The sequence below is a fragment of the Gorilla gorilla genome, chromosome 9 (genome assembly GCF_029281585.2).
Source record: "Gorilla gorilla gorilla isolate KB3781 chromosome 9, NHGRI_mGorGor1-v2.1_pri, whole genome shotgun sequence".
Taxonomy (NCBI): Eukaryota; Metazoa; Chordata; class Mammalia; order Primates; family Hominidae; genus Gorilla; species Gorilla gorilla.
The window spans coordinates 142,930,536-142,936,406 of NC_073233.2; the positions used below are offsets into that span (position 1 = coordinate 142,930,536).

General features: G+C 46.5%; 1 long non-coding RNA gene across 1 annotated transcript; it reads left to right on the plus strand.

Moving 5' to 3' along the window:
• The first annotated feature begins 3,282 nt into the window (after positions 1 to 3,282).
• On the plus strand, positions 3,283 to 5,350 carry LOC109028802 (uncharacterized). The gene is made up of 3 exons (XR_002007775.2): positions 3,283 to 3,872; positions 3,972 to 4,074; positions 4,178 to 5,350. It is a non-coding gene; the product is annotated as an uncharacterized lncRNA (long non-coding RNA).
• Positions 5,351 to 5,871: the final 521 nt, after the last annotated feature.

Genomic DNA, 5,871 nt, shown 5'->3' on the forward strand with positions numbered 1-5,871 from the left:
CCTGTCTGTCCCTGTGGAGGAGAGAACAGGACCTTGCACTGCCGTGACCACAAGTTCCCAGGCCCCGTGGGATGAGCCGTGTCCTCATGGCAAGCCTGCCCTGCCTGACCTCTGGGTCTGTCTCGTGGCTATTGTCTCTTTATTTTTCAGCTACCTCTTGTCTTCATAACATGAGTGTCCTTGGCAGCATATGGGCACAGTTTGATTAGGGGAGAATTATCACCCGTTTAATGCAATGTACAACCAGTGTGAGATGCAGAGACACTGAGTCTTGTGTAAATTATCTTACAAACCTGAGGCCAGGCACGGTGGTTCATGCCTGTAATCCCAGCACTTTGGGAGGCTGAGGCAGGAGGATCACCTGAGGTCAGGAGTTGGAGACCAGCCCAGCCAATATGGTGAAACCCCGTCTCTACTAAAAATACAAAGATTAGCTGGGCATGATGGCAGGTGCCTGTAATCCTCGCTACTCAGGAGGCTGAGGCAGGAGAATCATTTGAACCTGGGAGGTGGAGGTTGCAGTGAGCTGAGATCGTGCCACTGCACTCCAGCCTGGGTGACAGAGTGAGTCTCCATCCCCCCCCCCAAAAAAAAATTAAATAAATAAATAATAATTTTACAAATCTGAGATATGCACCTGAAAGACACATCTTAGATTTCTCGCCAACTCATTGATCAAGTCACCTATCCACAGAATAACTGAGTCAGTCTGCTGTCTTCACCCAGGAAAGTGATCAGGTCTTTATAGCTCAAGGCTGGGTTTGCTTGCAGAAAATCCCTGTGTGGGCTGCAAGATTCAAGAAGCATTGGGGATTTCTCCCTCAAAAATATTTTCTCCATGGATGCCCCAGGGAGCTCTCATGGAAGCTATCAGAGTGGTCTTTGGCCAAGAGATGCAGTCATCCTCATGGAAGCTATCAGAGTTGTCTTTGCCCAGGAGATGCAGTCATCCTCATGGAAGCTATCAGAGTGGTCTTTTGCCCAGGAGACGCAGTCATCCTCATGGAAGCTATCAGAGTGGTCTTTGGCCAGGAGATGCAGTCATCCTCATGGAAGCTATCAGAGTTGTCTTTGGCCAGGAAACACAGTCATCCTCATGCAAGGTATCAGAGTTGTCTTTGGCCAGGAGATGCAGTCATCCTCATGGAAGCTATCAGAGTTGTCTTTGGCCAGGAGACACAGTCATCCTCATGCAAGGTATCAGAGTTGTCTTTGGCCAGGAGATGCAGTCATCCTCACGGAAGCTATCAGAGTTGTCTTTGGCCAGGAGATGCAGTCATCCTCACGGAAGCTATCAGAGTGGTCTTTGGCCGGGAGACGCAGTCATCCACAGATCTCATCTTGTTTTAGCCACCTCTCTCTCCTCCGTGGGCTCTCTAAGGAAAATACATGCATAGGCTAAACTGGCAAAGGAAAGCGAAGTAACATTTTATTATTAATTGGGGCTTTGGTTCCAAGCCTCCAAACAGAATTCCATTAAACTAGGTTGGACTCAATGGGTAATTCTTCATGAGAATTTATGAGAATATGCGTAAGGCAGCTCAGAGCTTAGAACCAAGTGCTGGGCAGTATATTCCTTTTTATGCACTCACAACCAGACCTTAAGCTTAACTCCATCAACCAGGCCAGAGAATTCCTACAATAGCAGGAGGAAATGGAGTCACAGCACAAGGGACCCTGCTTGTCTGCAGTGCTCAGCACAAAACCAGCCAAGCATGGTTGATGTATTAGGAAGAGAGACCTTTCAGAGAGAAAGCCTGTCTGGCCCTCAGCGCTTCCCTCTGCAGTCACTGGAGAGGTAAGAGAGAAAAGGGGCCACTCTCTCATGTGTTTTCTCTGAAAACAAACCCAGGACAGTATGACTAAGCATTGACCAAGAGCTTGGAATTTCCTGTCCTTGATGCCACAAGCAATCCCAAACTTGGCAATGTAAAATAGCAACTGTTTTATAGTGCTCTTGGGTTCTCGAGCCAGGGATCTGAGAACAGCATTCTAGGGTGGCTTATCTCTGCTCCACACTGTCTGCATCCTCAGCTTGGAAGACCAGGAGGCTGGAGGCAGCTTGGCAGCTGGGGTCTGAACCCCCCTGCAGGCACACTTCTTCACATGGCAGTTGATGCTGGCTGCTGGCTGGGACCTCTGCTGGGCTGCCAGCCAGAATATCTGTTTGTGGCTTCTCCATGTGGCTGTTTGGGCTTCTTCAAATTTCTTCTAAGAGTGAACATCCCAAGAGAACCAGGCTGAAGCCATATCACCCTTCGCATGCTAGCCTTGGGAGTAAAATCATGTCCTTCTCATTGTACTCCGTTAATCAGGGCAGTCGCAAAGATCCAGCCAGACTGAATGAGAGGGGACAGACATCATCATTCCACAGCTGGTGCGTTAAGCTTACATTGTAAGAAAAGCATGTGGGATGCGCAGTGTTATTACTTGCCACCCAACTCACCCTCGATTAGTAATAAAGTGTCTATATGGGCCACGTGGAAGCAAGGGAGAGAGAAATAAGAGTCCTAAGTTTCTCCCAGGTACTGACTGATACTGAGAAACGTACCTAAAACCCACTGCTAGAATCCTTCTCTGGATGAGAGCACGCAGCCTCAGGACAGTGAGTAATTAAGCTGTTATTGGCTGTTGATGTCAATAGCCAATACTGACTACACACTTGATTGTCTATTGGTCATATTAGAAAGCAGACAGGACTGAAGATCTAGACGGATAAATTGTTCTTTGGTGAAGGGTTTTGGGAAACATTTCGTCAATAGTTTCTATCAGGCAAATGCTGAGAAGGCTGGAGACGAAAACTGAACAAATAACTGAAAGGAAAGAATGAAGAAATGCCTTCTTTAAGCCTTGGCTGCTTCACAATTTGACCATGACCGGTCCTTCCCAGAAGTGAGAGTCAGCTGGGCAGGAGTTTTGCCTCCATTACTGGAGTCATTTTATCAACACCCAGCCTTAGAGTGCTTCCTTACGGAGGGACAAACTCAAACACAAGGCAGGGGAGGTGACAAGTGTGTTCTCCAGGCCTGGGGTTTCAGGTGAGGGTGGAGGTGTGGGGCCAGGCAGGTGGTTGCTATCCCCTCTTCCCCATAAGGAAGATAACACAAACATGCAGGTTGATGCAGGGAGAGCAGAATTATGGGATGTTACATCTTACAGAAATATCAGTTATGTTTCTTTAATTGTCAGTGACAAAAAGATATTTTTTCTACAATAAAAAAGGCCATATTTGGAATAATATGGAGCATCTTACCAAAGGAAAATTGCACCTGTACCTAATAAGCCATAGTAGCTCTGAGAACTGAATCTCGGGGACCAGGAACAGTCTCACATGTCATTGTAATCTGGATTCATGAGCTCTGACTTTCCACAGCCTTTGAGTCACTGAGAACCAGGATCAACTTTCACAGAGGATCCAGATAATCAGCCAGCTTGAGTCACACTCCTGCAGTTTGGCTAGGGTAGGGATTCCTGACCAACAGTCCCATAAGATCTTATCCAGTCAGGAGGGACTGGCCCAATCTGAAGTGCAGCCGAGACGGGGAGCCACAGACCTGGAACCTGGGTACTCAAAGAGTTGTCCACATGCCAGCAGCACTGGCCCTTCCAGGAGCTGTTAGAAATGTAGAACCTCAGAGCCTCCATTGAAGATATTGAATCGGAGTCTGCACGTCGCATCTGAGAAGCCATGAGCTAAGCTGGTGCCATTCAGCTGGGTAGCATCTCAGTCACTGTGCAACTTTTAAACCTACAGCTGCCCAGGCCCACTGCAGACCTGCTAAATTCAAGCTCCTTGTAGTGGGGCCAGGGCCCTGGGACTTCACACAAAACTCTGCAAGTCATCACTGATGAGAAAACCAAGACTCGATGAGGTAAAGCAACTTCCCCCACCACAAAACCTAGTCCTGTGTGAGGGAGCCAGGAGTATTTACATTTTCCTAATTTACATCCTTTTAAACTGCATTTTTCAGAGTCTCCTGAGCTCGGAGGAAGAAGCTGCATAACCAGCACACTTCCAGAGAGGACCGAGGAAGAGAGCGTCGCTTCAGCTAGGGATCTGATTAGTCATGCCTGGTAGGCTCTGCTGAGCTGGGTGCTCATGGGTGTTGCTTGTTGAACTGAATTAATATATTAATGGATTTCAGGTTTGACTCACTGTTTCTTTCTCACTGCGCAGGAACTAAAGGAGTGGAGCTGGGGATGCCAATGTTTCTGTTGAGACAGCTGAAGGGGCCATGCGAGCCCACAGCGAGAGCTGCAGGAGCAGCTACTACAGGCAGTGGGCAGATTTTAGGATGTGCAGCTTTGGACATGGTGTGCCTCGGTTGTACATTCAGGAATCTCTTTCCTTGTGATACGCAGAGCTGCACGTGGAAGATGTTAGGAACACAGCTGGGTGCAGTTTTGCTGGTTAGTTCTGAACAAACCTACAGACATGAGATTTGAACTCTATAAGGGAAGAAAGCAAGGAGGAAGAAGGCACTGAGGCTGCCTGTCACCAGGAGGGTTCTGGGCAAAACGGGGTAGAGTGACTTGAGGCAGTTCCTCTTAACGATGGCACAGGCAGTAGGGGTTGAGACACAGTGGGGTTGAGACTTGCTTAAATGTATAGTTATTCAGTCAGCCATTTTCGTAGAATAATTGTGGGTTGTCCTGAGCTGCCGAGTTCACATGTTCTGCAGTGGGGCACTATATGCTAATATGAGATGTGAGTTCACCCAGATTTCACCGCCCTAGAAGGTCATTTTTTTTTAAAGTAAAACAATGTTGTGGCCAGGTGTGGCCTGTTAGCTTTAAAAACGAATGGCCTCTGCTGAGGGACACTTGGGTTGTTTCCCTGTCTTGGCTACGGTGAGCAGTGCTGCAGTGGACATGGGAGGGCAGGCAGCTCTTCTACCCACTGGCCTCCTTTCCTGTGGGTTTGTCCCCAGAAGTGGGACCTGCTGGATCATATCGAAGCTCTGGTTGTCATTTCCTGAGGAACCTTCAGGCTGTTTTCATCCTGGCTCTACTAATTTACATTCCCACCCTCAGTGAATAAGGGTTCACTCTTCACATCCTCACCAGCACAGGTTACCTTTTGACTTTTTCATAATTGCCATCCTAACAGGTGCGAGGTGATAACTGTTTGCGGTTTTAATTTGCATTTCCCTGATGATTAGTTGAGGACTTTTTCATATACCTGTTGCCCATTTGTATGTCTTCTTTGGAAAAATGTCTATTCAGGTCCTTTGCCCATTTTTAATCAGGTTATTACTCTTATTATTTTGCTACTGAGCTGTATGAGTTTCTTATTTATTTAAAATATTAACCCCCTTTCAGATATATGGTTTGAAAATGATGTCTTTTATTCCATAGGTTGGCAGATGAATGGATTAAGAATACGTGATACACACACACACACACACAGGCACACATACTAAAATATCTTTCAGCCTTAACAAGAAGAAAATCTTGCCATTTGCAGTGACATAGATAAACCTAGAAGACATTATGTTAAATGAAATAAAGCAAGCACAGAAAATCACATACTACATGATCTCACTTATATGTAGAATCTAGAAAAGTTGGAATCATTGAAATAGAGTAGAATGAAAGCCACCAAGAGCTGGGGGTAGGAGAAACAGGGAGATGATGGTCAAAGGTCAAAGGACACAAACTTGCAGGTATAAGATGAGTCAGTTCTGGAGACCTAGTGTACAGCATGGGGACTCCAGTTAATAATGTGTTTGACACTTGGGACTTGGAAAGAGTCGATCTCAGGTATTCTCACTACACACACACACACACACACACACACACACACACACACACAAGTACCTGTGAGGTGAAGGATATGTTAATTTACTTGATTGTGGTAATCATTTCACA